A 17,564-nucleotide genomic window follows, 5' to 3' on the forward strand; every position below is an offset into this window, starting at 1 on the left:
CTGGACCTACACTACAGGAGTCAGGTAGAATATTTTTGGCATGGTCAGTAAGAATTACAGAGGAAGGATAGGAGATTGTTAAGTTCACTTAGTTTCAGGCCAAGTGCAGCATTTACTTTTCCAAACGAAAGCAGCTTTCCAGATGACTGTCCGTCAGGATTGTGAGGTTAGGAACAGGCTCAATCTAGCAAGGCAGCTTTGACATGCCTGAAGCACTGAAGCAGGACAATAGGAAAGCTCAAGTAATTTTTTAATACTGACTATTTTCAACCTGTCTGTACATGTATCCTCGAAGCCCATCGCTCCCCTGGGCATGGCTAGGATTTCAAGAGCTAGTTTGTGGAACGGACATTACAAGAGCTCAAATTATTTCTTGCCCAATAGAGCAACAAACACAACTCAACAGAAGTAGGAGTCAGTTTGCTATGAACAATGAGAGTTCAACAAAGTCCTTTCGGCAGCTTATTCTTGAAGGCACAATGAGGCTCTATGAACTGAGGGGTGAAAACGTTATGTACTTGCGGATTTTCCTACAGACATTTGGATGCTACAAGAGTATGTGTTTGTGTAAAACTACAAGGCATTGGTGGTCTAAAAAACCACTTCTCTGTTCATTTAAAACAGGACAAATGACTGGAGAACATGTAGGAACAATCCTGCCAATGAACAAAGGGGACAGACAATTTGATTCTATAGGTCTTTTTAAACTCTAAGGTAAGACTTTTGCTCTCCCTTTCTTTATAACAGTATCATATGGGGCTTTTTAGTGTATTAGACTGTTACTCTTTAGCCCAGGTGGTTAGCCAATATTTGGGGTCTTTTGGATTGTTTCCATTAGGAGAAGAAACTGATGAAAGAGTCAGGTATTTATTCCAATCCTATTTATTTACAAAGAACATACACAAATTCCTATTTCTCTGAACAGAGTAGGAGTCAGTTTCCTTGTTCACACTCCCAAGCCTCTTTCCAACCAATACTCTGCCTGAAAAGCTCTTTCTCAGGGCCGCATTAACCATTGTTTCTCTTGTTATTTCCTGGCTCTCTATTTATTTTCCTGCTTCCGGCTACTTCTGACAGACAAATACAGCTCCACCAAATAATATCCAGCCCTATATTTGAATTCAGTCTCCAGGGAAAACCCCTCAGATCACATTGCTCAGCTTCTACTCCAAACTTGCGCCATGGCTAGCCTGTGATTTGAGTGGTGGCTTCTGTTGTTTCAGCTATCACTAAACAGAGGAGAATTTAGCTGCTCACTCATTTTGCCTCAACGGAAGGCTACTATCATGCCAACCAGCTTGAAGTTTGTCAAGGCTGAATCCCCACTCTGTCACTCCGAGTGCAGAAGGTGGGGGCCTGCAAGGATTCTAAAAATTAATACTATAAAATATTAAACTCCCAAGGTTACAGCTTTTCTCTGACCTTGGCTTGGTAAACACTGCCACTGTCCAAATGCAAAAAAAACCAACAACCCTTGAACCCAGGAAGGAGCACTTGGGAATTCCTCCCTGTGGGGTACCTCAAGCCCTTTCATCTCCCGGGGAAGAGCTGAGATTGAAAACAAAGGAAATTAGCTGTGGCTATCAGCTAATCAAACAACATGCACAAACCTTTTAGGACACCAAAAATCCAATCCTGTTTTAAAAAAGGTAAATTTTATTAAAAACAAAAAGGGAAAACATACATCTGGAACTCAGGCCTTTTGCTAGATCTTAAAAGAAACAATTACAAAAATTAAACACCCAAAACAACTTTCTTGGGGGTTCAGCTTAAAGGTTACAAGCAAACAAAAGCATCAGGGGTTAGCTTAAAAAATAAACAGAAATAAACCTGATCACATCTAGCTAAACATGTAGGTTAACTTACACATTTGGAGTTTAGATAAGTAGTTCTAGGCATGATCTGATGATTTATGATCATTACCTGGCTTAAAGCTTCTTATAGCATGGCTGCTCTGTCCCTCCAGCCCAGAGAACAGACAGACAAAAGGAAAGTTTCTTTCCCCATTTTAAAAAGTTCTAGCCTTCCCATTGGCTCTTTTGGTCAGGTGCCCACTTTTTTTTTCTTTACCTGGGGACTTTTTAACCCTTTACAGGTAAAGCAAGTAAAGAACAGCTACCAAGAGGGATTTTACAGCTAACTGGCTGGCTGGGTATCCATCAAAGGGAGTTATCCCCCCCACTTTATTTATCACAGAGTTGGTTTATGATTTCTCATAAACCAAAGATATACTCCCCTGGCAGCCACCCAACCTTCAGCATTAACAACACTAACTGTGAAAACTGCACACTGCACCTGAGTGCTAAATACACTGATTTTCACAAGCAATGACTTTTGACTTTTCATTCTATTTGGCTTCCAAGGACAGTGTTATTTTCATATTGCAGCTTTGCAGAGATTTGTAACAGAAAAAGAATGTGCTGGAGTGAGTTATAATTGCAGATGAAAATGCAAGCAAGCTGCAGAAGGGAAATGTTTTTCAATAAATTACAGTAAGTTTTACAATAACTTTTCTCCTCTCTCCTCCCACTCTAGGGCCTGAGAATGAGATTTCATGGGCTAGTTAAGTGAAACGTAACTCATGATGATCGTCAAATATATTGGCCTTAAATTAATCTTTTTTAGTTAATTTAGTCTAGAAAGAAATTATTTTCACAAGACTTGTAAGTGAATTTAGTGCTGGTTAAAGGGGCCAATTTGACAGCCCGAGAGACTAAAACCCTGTCTGTATTCACAGGATAGATATAGCATAGGGAGTAGCACACCGGACTTCATCACTCTTTCCTCCATCAGTATGTCTGGCCTCTGAATTATAGGGACCGCCCTCTAGGATCAAGAGGACAGGTCAGTTGCCATGACCCAGTAAAAACCTGCAAAGACAAACAATAATAATTGGGACCAGTTTTGGAAGTGGTTTTAGTGATGTGGTCACCCATCCTCCCAGGTCCCACTGGCAATTAAGCTCAAATGAAGTTGAACAAGTCAAAGACGATGACTGAAAATAGTGCATAATTGAGATTCACGGTGCTACTTGTCCTGATAATTGGCCTCTGGCTAACCTGGCCCCTCAGAAGTGCGGTGTAAGCAGTAGAGCAGACAGCTGGAGATTGACAGGCTGGAGAACAGTATAGTAGCTTTGCTTGAGGCAAGTCTGTAATCCAAATCGTAGGCCAACTGTGCACCTTTGGAGACATTTACATTGAACCAATGCTTCTCTAATTACTATCTTCATTTCCTCTCTCTAACTCTAACCCATTTTTCATATTTTCTATGAATATGACAAACAGCAGCTGCAGACTGGGTTGTTTTTTGTTTTTCATTTCCATGTATGAACATATCTATTTCAGCCCAGGAAAAATCAGGCTCGTTCATCTTTCATTCAGGTTGATTTAATTAGAGGCAACTAGGATACGTCCTTTATTTCTTTCCCTTATGATCACAGGCAAGAGTTTTCATTTCATTGTCTTTAATGAATGTATTTCTCAGTTGTCTCCAACACCCAGGCTAGCTGATCCCATTCCACAAAATGCCAATCAGACTCCACTCTCTCATGGTGATTTTTCTCCCCAAGTCAAACTAAATTAGAGATCAGATTTACAGCTAAATAGAAAGTGGTTTTACTTTTTTCATATTCACAAAATACAAGAGTTCAAGGAAAGTCACGTTCTGTTCTTTGCAGGATGGAACTAAGCTCACACTACATCATGTTTATTTAATTGGAACGGAGACTGTTAAATGAGCTTGCTGGTTTAAACTCTTATCTTGAAAGAAATGTCCATTTGTTGCTGGCAGGGAAAAGTGTCAGACTGACAGTCTTGGATAACTGTCCTCTTATTACCCTCAAAAGGCATTGTACAAATAACAGGAGGGCAAGTGTTGTGTCTTTCCCTACTGCCTGGCCAATATATTCAAGCCTGTTATGGAGAGATGGCCTCTAAAGAAGATACTGAAGTTCAGTCTCTATAGTCCATTTAGCTCTTAGCCTCTCTGCTCAGATTACATGCGGTGGTGAGGAGTTTAATAACTGGTGTGTGTCCACTAGCAATTGGACTGAGACCATCAAATTCATTGCAACCTGGTCGCTGAACAGGTTGGGTTGGTTGTCATTTTAATTAAATGCTATTTGTCCAACACAAAGGGAAACCACGTCCTTCCAATGTGAGTGATGCTGTATTTTAGAATAAGAGAAGACAAACAGAAGAAGAATAAACTGTCCATGAGGGAGCACTGTGGAAGCCTCTCCTGTATAATAGCATCCAGCAGAAAGCAGGCTTCTAAAAGTTTAAACATGCAGTACACAGAGAACAAAATCGTAAGTTTATAACTACATACATCACACATTGGTATAAGCAACATACTTGGTCCCAGTGTAAATCAGGAGTAGCTCCATTGATGTCAGAGTTTACCAGTTATGTCAGATGAGAATTAGGACCACTTTGCATTCAGTATTTTACCCATAAGAAGTGTTCATTAAAGTTGCATAATGAATACATAATGAATATAGACGTTATACAAGTGATGGAATCCAGAAGTCTAAAGATGGGTCCCAACTCAAATCTCATTTTCAAACATACCAAGACTCTGGGGAAAATTCAGAACTGGATTTGAACCTTGAACTTCTAGCCTTCCCCTGATTGATTGATTTTTTTATCCACATTCTGTAATACTAATATATTTGGTGAGACAGCTACTTATACAGCCTACTCACTTTGTTCTCTTATCCACTTCCAGAATCACTGTTTTGACTTCAGCTATTTGAAATACGCCTTTGCTGGTATGCTTATGGTAAGCATTTCCCACCTCCATAAACAAAATAAAAGTAACGCCAGTGAACTAGCTGTCCAATCAGTTGTACAATCCTGTTAGTTTAAAAACAGGATAGGGCTCTATCATGCATGTGTCTCCCATCAGCTGGTGCACATATCGATGACAGAATAAATGTCTGAAAATGCAGACCTCACGGCCCTTTTGGTGCAGCAGAGATTATCGTGTCCCAGCGAAGAGGTTACATGGATTGAAACTTTGATTTGATCTCTCACCTTCTAAACCCAAAAGCAGCTAACTCAGGCCCAGCTTTTTTGCCAACACCCTTCTAACTGAAATTTCAAACTTTGGGTAAGCTCAAATTTCAAACATGCTGGAAGTGGTACAGAAGTGGCGCACCTATGAGCCTGGGAGGAAAGTTAAAGGGGGTGAACTGTCCCTGAGAGTGACACTTTGCTAGGGTTACCATACGTCCTCTTTTTCCCGGACATGTCCGGCTTTTCGGCAGTCAAACCCCCGTCCGGGGGGAATTGCCAAAAAGCTGAACATGTCCGGGAAAATGGCGGCTCTGCTCCTCCCCGACTCTTCAGCTCTGTTTAAGAGCCGGGCTGCCCGAACGCTACCGGCTTCGGGCAGCCCCATGCCTCCGGACCCTGCGCCCCCAGCCGGGCACTTCCCCTCCCGGGCTCCGGCGGCGCAGGGTCCGGAGGCACGGGGGCTGCCCGAAGCCGGTAGCGCTGGGGCAGCCCGCCTCTTAAACAGAGCCTAAGAGGAGCAGAGCCTCCAGCCGCGGGGGCTCTGCTCCTCTTCGGCTCTGTGTAACTTATACAGTGTAAGTTACGCAGAACCGCCGGAGCCCCGGAGGGGAAGTGCCCGGCTGGGGGCGCAGGGTCCGGAGGCATAGGGGCTGCCCAAAGCCCGAGCGCTACTGGCTTCACTGTTTGCTGGGCAGCCTCCAGACCCTGCGCCCCCGGCTGGGCGCTTCCCCTCCCGGGCTCCAGCTGCACTGGGGAAGCGCCGGCTGGGGGCACAGGGTCTGGGGGCTGCCCGGGAAACTGTGAAGCCGGTAGCACTGGGGCAGCCCTTTCCCCCTGGCTGGGAGTGGGAGGGAGGAGGGGGCGGAGCTGGGTGGGGAAGGGGTGGGGAAATGGGCGGGGCCAGGGCCCGTGGAGGGTCCTCTTTTTTTATTTATGAGATATGGTAAATTTGCTAAACTCTGAGTCTGCACCCACGTCTCCCAAGTAGAGCTGAGTGAAATGGATGAATAATGTATTTGATGAAAAAAAATGTCGTTTTGGTTGAACCAAAACAATTCCTGAATTTGACACAAATAGTTTTGGCCATTCACAAAATGGCCAAAGGAGAAGAAGATGGGGGTGACTCTGCTGCTGCTGTTCCCCTCCCCCAACCTTTATAACCATTAGCCCAGTGATTAGGGCAGTCACCTCGATGTGGGAGAGGCAGGTTCGAATAACCACTCTGGAAAATTGACTTTTTCAATTCACCAAAAATTCTGAAAAATTCCATGTTCAGTTTGATCCGACCTTTTTTTTTTAAAGAGAAATTTTCAGACCCCCCCAAAAAGATTATTTGCCTAGCTCTATTCCCGAGTCCCAGCTGACAGTTCTGACCACTAGACAACACAGCTCCTGATTTCATACTCCTGCTGCCGAAATTGGCTGGGGAGCCTTTGTGCCACACAGTGGCTGTGCGAATTGGGGCCACCTAATCCTGAAGAGAAATGGGCACCATGTGCTGAGAGGCTTCAGGCTAGGATGTTCACAGGTGCCTAAGGAAATTAGGTACCCAACTCCCATTGAAAATTCAGCATCTAACTCCTTCAGAGTCCTTTAAGGGTCTTAGCCTGACATTACAGATTTTTGATTAGAACATGACTCCCTGCTTCAGGTACAAGGCAGCAGGTTAGTCCTGGTCAAACCCGATGTTATCAGGAAACAGCTGATCAGGAGGGACACAAGGGTTTTAGATTTCTTAGCAAGAACGCGAGATGAGCAAGCAGATTAGCTGGACTGACATTTTTGAGGAGTGACAATGTGCTGATCCCCATTCAGTTCCCCCAGAGAACAGGTTAAGGAAATAGTCTCATGTCCTTAAGATGCTTAACAAGAGATGACATTTGGCAAGTAACAGCTTTCCCCTAGGAATTTCAACCCTGTAAACTTCAGACCTTCTTCTCGCTGACAGGTCAGTGGCAATGATCAACTGTATTTTCTGCAAATATCTCTCGTTCTTTTTCAGGAGAGTGGAAAAAATAGGTTTTTTAAAAAAAAGGAACAGCATATTCCTATTTTCTTTCTTCCCTGGCTTATCCTTAGCAACGCATGCGGTTTTTGAAAGAGATGCTCGTATGTGTTTATGTCCCAAACTTGTGCGCTGTTTCTCTTAATACAGAATTTACTTAAGAGTTTGATCCAAATTAACCCCACCTCATGAGAAACATATCTTCTTCTCCTGCCTAAACAGTGTTTAGATTATAATCCAAACTTCATGGCAGATACCTCTCAGTTGAATCCAAACGCTCTCCAAAGTTTTAGAAAAGTTGAGATCTGGACTCCCAAAGTGTCAAAGAAAAGATAACACCATGTTTATCACCTCAAATATGTTCACACAGACTCTGAAATCCAGTTTATAATGTCCATTTTGTTTTAACACACTTTTTTTTTTTAATACAGTATTCTGTTTTGAAAGTTGTATAAAGGTGTTATTGTGATTCTTGCTTTGTATAGAATATTTGATAGAAGTCTTTAATGGTTAGTTGTAAATGTACTGTAAATAGCAGATCTTAAATAAAAGGACTATTTTGATCACAAGAGCCAGCAGATCAACAAGATCTTCTGATAAAAAACCCAGGTACATCCTTCTGGTATGAGATACAAGTCTGGTATAGAGATGAGCTCTCTTCTCAAGTACAAGACTTTGTAAAAATGCAAGGATGTTCTATTCAGGATAGTTTAGAGAGAAATAACGTGGAGAGATCTGTTAACAAGAGCAGTAAACATGGGCTTTTTCACCCCCCTCCTAGCTTCACAGAGAAAAACCTGTTTCAAACTCACACAAAGAATTACAGAAATACTAAAGATAATTTCTTTTAGAGACACTTTCAAGGCTTCTTCATTCATTTACCTTTAAAGAAAACGTGTGTAGTTGGGAAATGTTTTGGTTATGACTAAGGGCTTGTCTACAAGATGCTGCAGTGTGGTCTATGGGGGTGCGAATTGTAGAGCATTAATATGTTGCTCGAATTGCCCAGTTTGTGTTGATGTAGGACTACATTAACATGCACTTGGTCCCTTTTAGTTTGTGCCAGCAGGGGCTACCTGGGACAGTTAGAATGCAACGCATTAGAGCGTTCTACAGTTCACACCCACCTAGATCACACTGCAGGATTGTGTAGATAAGCTCTAAAACTCATGTTTCCTTTTAAAAAAACCTTGTAGAAACCTTGCAATCCCTTAATGCTTAAAGATGGCATAAGCCTTTTTTAAGATGCATGTTTGCAAATATTTTCTCTAAATGCAAACCGGCGTACAAAAACTTCCTGATACATGTTATGTAAATAGCGAGATGGTTATATGCGACATAACAAGGTCATTTGATGATAGAATTGGTTACTAATAAAAGAAGCCATTGGAGTATAGGATATTTATATTAATTGGGGTATTAATTAGGTATCTGGCAATGCCTAAGCAACTCCTTACTGAGCGCAAAAAAAGACAAGAATCACGGCTTCAAGGTTTGGTGTGAAGAAAGGACAATAACATCTTTGATGATTGCCATAGGGCTCTGCCCTCAAGCATGCCCCCTTGTGGCCCTGCAGGTACACTGCACACAGCCCCTCAGATTCTTTCAATCAACTACCCAGACTGAGGTTAGTTCAAGCCACGTACCTCGTTCATGGGGTCTGATTTACTAAGTCGTTCTACAAAGTGTAACTCACTTTGTTAGTTGTGCCAGGTCTCCACGCTCTGGGTCCACATAAGAATCCTGGTCAGCTCTTGTTCCAGTTCAGGAATGGAGCAGATACATGCTATCGTAACCGAAGGTACTAACAGCTTCTACTGTGAAACACCAGAGTACTTAGACCATGTATTTCAAGTGAGGATACATAAACGAATCTTGGTAAATAGAGAGAAACAGTGGGATTTAATTCAGATTTTAAATTCTTAATATTCATTAATTTGTCTGCCTCAAGCCAGCTCCTTGAATGGCGTGTTTTAAGTAACGGATTTCAACACTTGCTTTGATTTCATAGAATTTAGTTAGGATTACTCACATTGCCTATTTATAAGCTCTTTATATTATCCATGATAAACTGAACAGCACTCACCAACCTTTAAATGAAAGTCCTTTTCCCCATCTATAAGCTGTATCATTTATCTATGATATGTTGCAAAATGTAGCCTGGTCTATAGATGATGAATAAGAATTCCCAGTTATCGCTTTGAAGATTGACAGGTCCTTGTCCCAAGATCAGGCCCAGTACTATTAAAATTATTATATAGTTGGGGAGCCCAATGTGCACAGCTCACACTATAGGAACTCATCTATACTCCCAAATAAATAATTTATGAATCCATTAGCAAAATCACAAACACTCTAACTCAGTAAAGTAGATGTTTATTCTGTGGTCTCTCCATCTTCCAGAAGCTGGTGGTAGCTCTTGTTTCTGTGGTTGGCTGATGTCATTATGGACAGCATTCCCCCTTACACTTCACTTCCAGTTCCCCAAAACTTATGGGTTACCTACGTTTATCTATGCCAAAGTTGGTAGGCCTCAAGCATGAGGCTAGCTGCTGAAGCCAATGTCTTACAGGATACAGGCCTGTAGGTTCCTTGCATTACTGCTGAATAAAATAAAGCAGAATAGAATGCAAAGCAGTGAATAGAATAGAGGTAAGCTAGCCCAGTGGGCTACAGGAAGTACTCACTTCTAATTTTGGGGAATGATACTCTGGTTGTAGTTTACTTAGAGATGTGTCCCCTCTAGGGTAGACCCCACTTTTAAGGTTTAATCTCTGTTAAAAGTTTCCACAGAAGGGCCTCCGGAAGTGATCAGAACTGAAGTCACCACTGTTTGTGCCTTGTTTCATTTTGCTTTTACTCCCCCACCCCTTTTCATTTAGTCATAGTTAATCGCTGTGATTGCTATGCTTAACTGTTGGGTGCCCTAAAGCAGGGAAAGAACCGCATGTGACTGACAGTGAGAGTCACATCCCGGAAGTGGCACTGAGAGAGACAATTGCTAAGAACTGGGCCCCTGCCATTTCTTGTTTCTCTAGATTACACTTTTTTGGGGGGTAAATTTTTTGGAGATAAAATTACTTGGCACTCAACAACATGAAATCTCCCTTTCTAGTGCACAGTCCCAAATGAAGCTTTCTTGTGCATGCCTGTTCTGCTGGAAGAGTTTATATCGCTACAATGCCAAAAGTCTTACACAAGGACGAATGTTGGAAGAAAATCTGGTGTGGGTTCTTCATGGCTGCATTTTCTAGCTCCTTCAAAGTGTTGGTCAGGATCTTGGAGGGTGTTCTTCCCTGGGAAGTTAGATATATTCTTAGCTATTTATTGTGCCAGTATTTACTTCTCACAAGACACCACACACTTAAATGTGTTTTTTAGATCTGAAGGAAGCATAAGAGCTAGTTTTCATGTTTTCTTTCTTGCTACACTTTGATGGAACCCAACAGATGTGGCCTTAGGGGGTCACATTATCAAAAATGATCCATGTTGATGACAGGCAAGGTATTGTAGATATAAGAAATCTGATAGTGGTATTACAATCCTGTCTTCTAGATGGTTGTTAGCATGTGTTTGTTAAAAGAAAAACACACATCCCAGTGACAGACTCATGAGATAATGAGCAAGATTGGTGAAAGAAACCTTTCATCTTTTTCTGAGAGAGACTAAAAAGAAGAACATGTTTGCAAGAGAAACACCCATTTATAGGCAAGCAGTGGGCCTGAATTTTCAATCTAAAGAATGGGACACAAAAAAATGTCTTGTGTGTGCAAACAATAAATCTGAGCTAAGCAGTTAATTTGTTTTACACATTTTTCCATTTGTTTTTAATGAACTATTTTTCAGAAAAGAACCACAAAGCAGGGGGAGGAAATGGCTCTAGTATGCCTAAGAGACTGACTTCCAGTGGTCCCAGCCCCTCAGGCTAGGTCTACACTACAGGCGAGGGGTGTGATTCCCTGGCTCAGGTACACATACTTGCACTAGCTCTCATCTAGCTAGTATGAGTATAAATAGTGTGGGGGAATAGGCCTGGCTGGCCTCCCTTGTACCGATCAGAACATCGGCGAAGACTCGTCATATAGGCCCGCCCTGCAGACCATAAGCCTGAACTAGGCTAAGTGACACAGCCTCTTGCCAAACTCAGTCAAGGGTCATGACCAGAGAAGGGGGGAGGGCAAGGAGGGAAAGAATAAAAAGCCCCAGCAGCAGCTCTAATAAAATATGTTCATGGCTGATGAAATATAATAACCGCTTGTGTGAAGCAATAGGTAACTTTAGCTGAATGCAAACTGACTAAACGCAGCTTCTCCTTTGGGTGATTCGTAAACCCCCCCCCCCCCCCCGTGATTCCAGCTAAATGCAAGGTAGCCAATCATAGTTCTCTTCTGGGTGCTCTGTAACCTCCCCGAATGTCTAGCTAAATGCAAAACTAGCCAGTTAGATACCTTCTTTGAGCGTCCTGTCAACCACTCCCCGGTACACTGACCATAACACCCCGGAAGGTACTATGCACCCTGCCGAGAATATACCCCGAATGAATGCCAAGCGCTGCCCATATCCAAAACCACCAAGAAGCCCTCCACTCAATATGCACCCAATTCTCGTAAATTGATAGGGGAGGTATCGGCAAAAAGGGACAGACCCCAACTCTTATTTCACACAAATGACGTATAATTTGTACTATGCTTGCGGTTTGAAGGAATAAAAGCAGCCTGCGTGCTGTGCTAGGTGTGGTAGTTTTCGGACTGCTACCCCAACGCGTTGGTATGTATTGCAATAAACTGGCCTCAGGTTTGAGTCTGTGAACTAAAATCAATGCGTGGGTGACTTTTTCCACGACAATAGCCATGTAGCTGCAGTAGCACAGGTAGTGTCAGTCGAGATACAGCTTAGCTGTGCTGAGTACAAACAGGTACATATGCATGAGCAGAGGAAGCACACCCCTAGCTCGTAGTGCGGACATGGCCTTAAGCACTTTTGAAAATCTCCCATCGTAGGTGGTTTGGGGAGGAGGCTTTAAATCAGGCCCTAGGAGTTCGATTTCTGGTTGTGCCACTGAGAGACGTGCTATATGATCTTGTGAAAAAACTGTTAGCTCTCTGGGCCTCAGTCTACCCATTTGTAAAATAGTTATTTTAATACCTATCTTATAGGGGAGTTAGGAGGCTTAGGGCAGGTGCACAAGCAGAGTTGTACCAGTTTAATTTTATTTTAATCCAGTTTAGTTAAACCAGTGCAAGTGTGTGTAGACACTCTTATTCAGTTTACATTAAATTGATTAGGAATATGTTAAAGATAAGCCCTTACTTCAGTTTATCTACACTATAGAGCCTTTGCTGGTATGGCAAAGATGCTCAGTGGAGATGCAGCATATGTCAGCATAACAACTTCTTTTGATGTCATAGCTACACTACCTCCCTGAACGACATCAGCTACATTGGCAAAAGCACTCTTTTGTCAGTATATTTGTGTCTACACTGGGGTTGGGTGGAAGGTTGCTGGCATAACTATGTCAGCTAGGGAGTGTGATTTCCCCCCCACACACCTAGTCAACACAGCTGTGCTGGCAATACTTTATAGGGTAGACCAAGCCTAACGGAAAAAGAAGACCCACGGCAGCGAATCTCAGAGCCCGGATCAACTGACTTAGGCTCATGATTCATGGCTAAAAACAGGACTGTAGACATCTGGGCTCGGGCTGGAGCCCAGGCTCTGAAACCCGGCAAGGTTTCAGCTGACCCAGACTCTGAGACTTGCTGCCAAGGGTCTTTTTTGCAATGCAGACATACCCTCAGAGTATATATAAACACACTTGCAGTTAAACGATGCCAGTTTAACCCAATTCAATTAAACCAGTTAACTATCTGGTTCAAGTGTATATAGACAAAGTTTTAATTGACATTTGTAAAGTGCTTTGAGATCCTTGGTGTTATTGAAATGCAGAGTACTTTGGGTCTAGCAGACTGCAAGGGTAGTGCATGAAGTCATAGAAAAAGGACATTTACAAGACACAAATTGCACCTGCTGACCCTTGCCTTTGACAAGTCAGTTGCTGAGATTTTGCACCCTTCAAAAATTCATCATGCTACTGACACCCACGCAGTGAAGTCTATTTGATATGTAGATAAAAATCAACAGTTGTTATGAGGCCAGTATTATCAATGTTCCAGCTACTACTTCATATGGTGTAAGGGAAACTAATCCAAATGATTTATTGAGTCCTAACCAATCTCCTTTGCATTATTACTTGCATTATTTATTACCTTTGACAATATATAAAATCTAGTTTATTTATTATTTCCTCAGTTAAGGCAACCGAATGAGTTCTGAATAGTGGTATGACTTGCAAAAACTGCCAAGCTTTAGCAATAGTAAATAGCAGCTTCAAAGCTATTTCCAAGCATGTATAACACAAATTTGTTGTAGCAAGAATCTTGTTCGTTACACTTTGTTCTTTCAGTAATAAGAGGGATTGGCTTACTTTTCCATGGAAGAAGAATGATCTTAGTCAAGGTAAAGAACTGGAGTCCAGTTCCTGGATTCTGTTCCTAGCTCTGCCACAGATTCTCTAAGGGAAATTTACTCCCTCCTTTTCTGTGCGTTGGTTTCCCAAATGATGAAATAAGGATAACAACACTTACTCTCTGAGGAGCTAGGTGCATTATTTGTAAAGTGCTTTGACATTTTAAAATTAAAGGGGCTATTCAAATGTGAAATACTGTATTACTGTTGACTTCAAATTGAGAGTGAAATTGAAAGGCTTTTGATTTTAACAGCTAATCAGTGGTTTAGGTATCTTTAAGATTGTCCACTGGGGCACAGTTTCACGTTAAAAGTTATTACAAATCCCTTCTAACTCAGCCAGTTTATTTTCTAAGCTTGAAAGAGGAACAGTCCTGGCCCAAGGTATTCCTATTCCTTTGAACCATCTGGCTGTGGGACTAGTCTGATCCAATATGGTAATTCTTAGGGTCCTATGCAATTCTGCAGGCTGCTACTGCATGGGTGGCAGGCTACAGTCAACACAAAATGAGTTTAACCCTTGGTAGATTTGTTTTGTACCAGTTAGTAGCTGAGGCAGCAGGCCTCGTCAGTGCAACAGAATGATTTTCCTTACACAATGAGGAAACTCCTATAGAAAAATCATATAAAAATGAATAGGCTGATGGAAGGCCAAGATCTGCAACTCATATTGACTTTCAAGGGGAATGGGATGCCTATCTCCCTCCCTTTGAAGATCCTGGGCAAAGCCAATAGAATGCTGTAGAAATGCATTATGGTTTTAAAAGAAAGTTACTCTGAAGCCTAAAAGAATGAAATCTAATCTCTACGGATTTTGAACCTCTGGCAACCCACATCAGTTTCTGTTAAGTTCTATGAGATGGATTGACTAGCCAGCAAAAGGGTTATCATCTGTTAAATTCCATAAGGGAAAGAACTATAGAAATGTTGGAAGATTAACTTTGCCGATTTCTGATTGAAAAGAGGCTTGACATATGAACAAGAAACACAGTACCCTTCTCAGCTTTCAAGGGTCTGACTCATGATTCAAGGTTTCATTCAAAGCTTTTGATACTGTCTCCCACAGTATTCTTGCCACCAAGTTAAAGAAGTATGGGCTGGATGAATGGACTGTAAGGTGGATAGAAAGCTGGCTAGATCGTCGGGCTCAACGGGTAGTGATCAATGGCTCCATGTCTAGTTGGCAGCCGGTTTCAAGTGGAGTGCCCCAAGGGTCGGTCCTGGGGCTGGTTTTGTTTAATATCTTTATTAATGATCTGGAGGATGGTGCGGACTGCACTCTCAGCAAGTTTGCAGATGACACTAAACTAGGAGGCGTGGTAGATACACTAGAGGGTAGGGATCGGAAACAGAGGGACCTAGACAAATTAGAGGATTGGGCAGAAAAAAACCTGATGAGGTTCAACAAGGACAAGTGCAGAGTCCTGCACTTAGGACGGAAGAATCCCATGCACTGCTACAGACTAGGGACCGAATGGCTAGGTAGCAGTTCTGCTGAAAAGGACCTAGGGGTCACAGTGGACGAGAAGCTGGATATGAGTCAACAGTGTGCTCTTGTTGCCAAGAAGGCTAACGGCATTTTGGGCTGTATAAGTAGGGGCATTGCCAGCAGATCGAGGAACGTGATCGTTCCCCTTTATTCGACATTGGTGAGGCCTCATCTGGAATACTGTGTCCAGTTTTGGGCCCCACACTACAAGAAGGATGTGGAAAAATTGGAAAGAGTCCAGCGGAGGGCAACAAAAATGATTAGGGGTCTGGAGCACATGACTTATGAGGAGAGGCTGAGAGAACTGGGATTGTTTAGTCTCCAGAAGAGAAGAATGAGGGGGGATTTGATAGCAGCCTTCTACTACCTGAAGGGGGGTTCCAAAGAGGATGGAGCTCGGCTGTTCTCAGTGGTGGCAGATGACAGAACAAGGAGCAATGGTCTCAAGTTGCGGTGGGGGAGGTCCAGGTTGGATATCAGGAAAAACTATTTCACTAGGAGGGTGGTGAAACACTGGAATGCGTTACCTAGGGAGGTGGTGGAGTCTCCTTCCTTGGAGGTTTTTAAGGCCTGGCTTGACAAAGCCCTGGCTGGGATGATTTAGCTGGGAATTGGTCCTGCTTTGAGCAGGGGGTTGGACTAGATGACCTCTTGAGGTCCCTTCCAACTCTGATATTCTATGATTCAAGGATGTATCTATCTAGAAAACTGGGACGTGGAACAGCTCCCCCAAGCTTGTGGGTTGCAATATTTATTATGTTAATATTTTAAACTTCTATTGCTCCCACATTTCCATCTGATGATACCAGAAATAAATGCAATAATGCTTGATCGGGTGCCCTTTAAAGGGAAACTATGCTACAGTCAAATTACTTAGTCTCAAATGTAAAATTTTTTGCAAACACTACATACCTCCCGTGTAACATGTGGAGATCTAGCCTGAGCTGCCTAAAATAGAATCCAGAGGGAAGGCTTGAATGAATTAAAAAAACAACAACAGACACTGGGGTATATAAAGCAGGTGGAGTATGAAGAGGAGGCAGGAAACAGTGGAACAGCCAACAGCACCGGAAGCTCTTACGGGAAAATCCCAAGATGTCCAGCTGAGCACAGAGGTTTTAAGATGCTTTCCAAACTATCCAGTGATACTGAACTGGAAGTTGAGAACATGACCATGTTCTGATGTTTCCTGCTTCTGGTCAGGGTGGAAATGCCACAAGAACAGCCATGGCATCTATTGGCTAAAGTTTGACGTATCAGAAGAACTTGACATGACTTGTCCACCAGCGATAGTACCACTGGTAGACAAATCATGTGAAGTTCTTAGATGCAGTGCAAGTAGAGAGTGCATTCAAGGGGCTATTGCTGTGTACACCTTGTACTGGACAGCTCACCAGTTTTCACTGACCTGCAATAAATCTGACCCTCCCAAAAAAGCAACACTAGAGGGATATTGAAAAAAGTCCTGTGTATTCCCCCTGATGGAATAGAAGAGATCAGTCATCAGAAAATGCTTAACAGGGACCTTCAAGGCCTTTTCTCTTTCAGCCTTAACTATACGTGGGATCATCAATGGCAAAACCCTAATGATTTGTAGAAACCATCCCTGTTTTCATAAGAAAGCACTCAGGAGATTTAGCTAGCCAAATCTAGGTGCTTGGCATTGCTGAGAAATGAAACAACGAGGGAGTTCAAGCTTAAAATATTGAAGATATGTGGAGAAGCCAGGGATGGAGGAGGAGAAGACAGTGCAGAACTGAGGACAGGAACTGCCAGTTATGTGAAAGTGTTTGGTGGATGAATGGCTCTTACTCATTTAATTTAAAGAAACAAATTGAATCAAAGAGCTAAAAGCACATTGCCAGCAGCAGTGATGGGGAAAGAATACGAAGCAGCAATAGCACCTTGGATTACTTCTCTTTCCAGCTTCACTGGTCCGAAAACCAGCAAAAAACCAAGGAAAAGAAGCTAACCAAGTCAGAAAGGAACTCACTTCCTGCATTCTACACGTGATGCAATGAAGATGTGCTGACCAGATTCAATCCTGGACTGTCACTAGTAATCTGTCACCAGGGCTCTGTGCACCTTCTGAGACTCAACTATGCTCAGAACAGCATGTTTTGGCAGCACTGGACTGTTCCGGTGAATTTGAATCCAGGCTTGACCTTTAAGAGATAAAACATTCAGCAATGGTACCACTCCTACATTCAACAAAGATGCTGAAAACGAACAGCACTCTCAAAGTCCCTTCTTTCTAAGGGCTGCCTTGTGTGTTACAAATGCTAATGAAAAACATTAATTAATGAAGCTGCAAAACCCTGGTCAACTAGGGGAGGAGTCTCATTGTGCAGACAAGAAATCTACACTGCAGAGACGTTAACAGCCTGATTTGCTAGAGTTGGTCCGCCTCTAGTCAGCATCTGTACTCAGCACCTTTGAAAATCAGGCCAAAAGAGAGACCATATAAAGTCAAACACAAAATCTGTGGCAGAACCAGCAATGGAACTCAGATGCTTTAAGTCAC

At 42.5% G+C, this 17,564-nt stretch overlaps 1 protein-coding gene across 6 annotated transcripts in view; it reads right to left on the reverse strand.

The window, feature by feature from the left end:
- The window catches only part of LOC101942087 (tetraspanin-15-like), a 232,371-nt gene that overhangs the window by 109,232 nt on the left and 105,575 nt on the right, over window positions 1-17,564 (reverse strand). The gene's annotated exons all lie outside the window — the stretch shown is intronic.

The sequence above is a fragment of the Chrysemys picta genome, chromosome 2 (genome assembly GCF_011386835.1).
Source record: "Chrysemys picta bellii isolate R12L10 chromosome 2, ASM1138683v2, whole genome shotgun sequence".
NCBI classification, from domain to species: domain Eukaryota; kingdom Metazoa; phylum Chordata; order Testudines; family Emydidae; genus Chrysemys; species Chrysemys picta.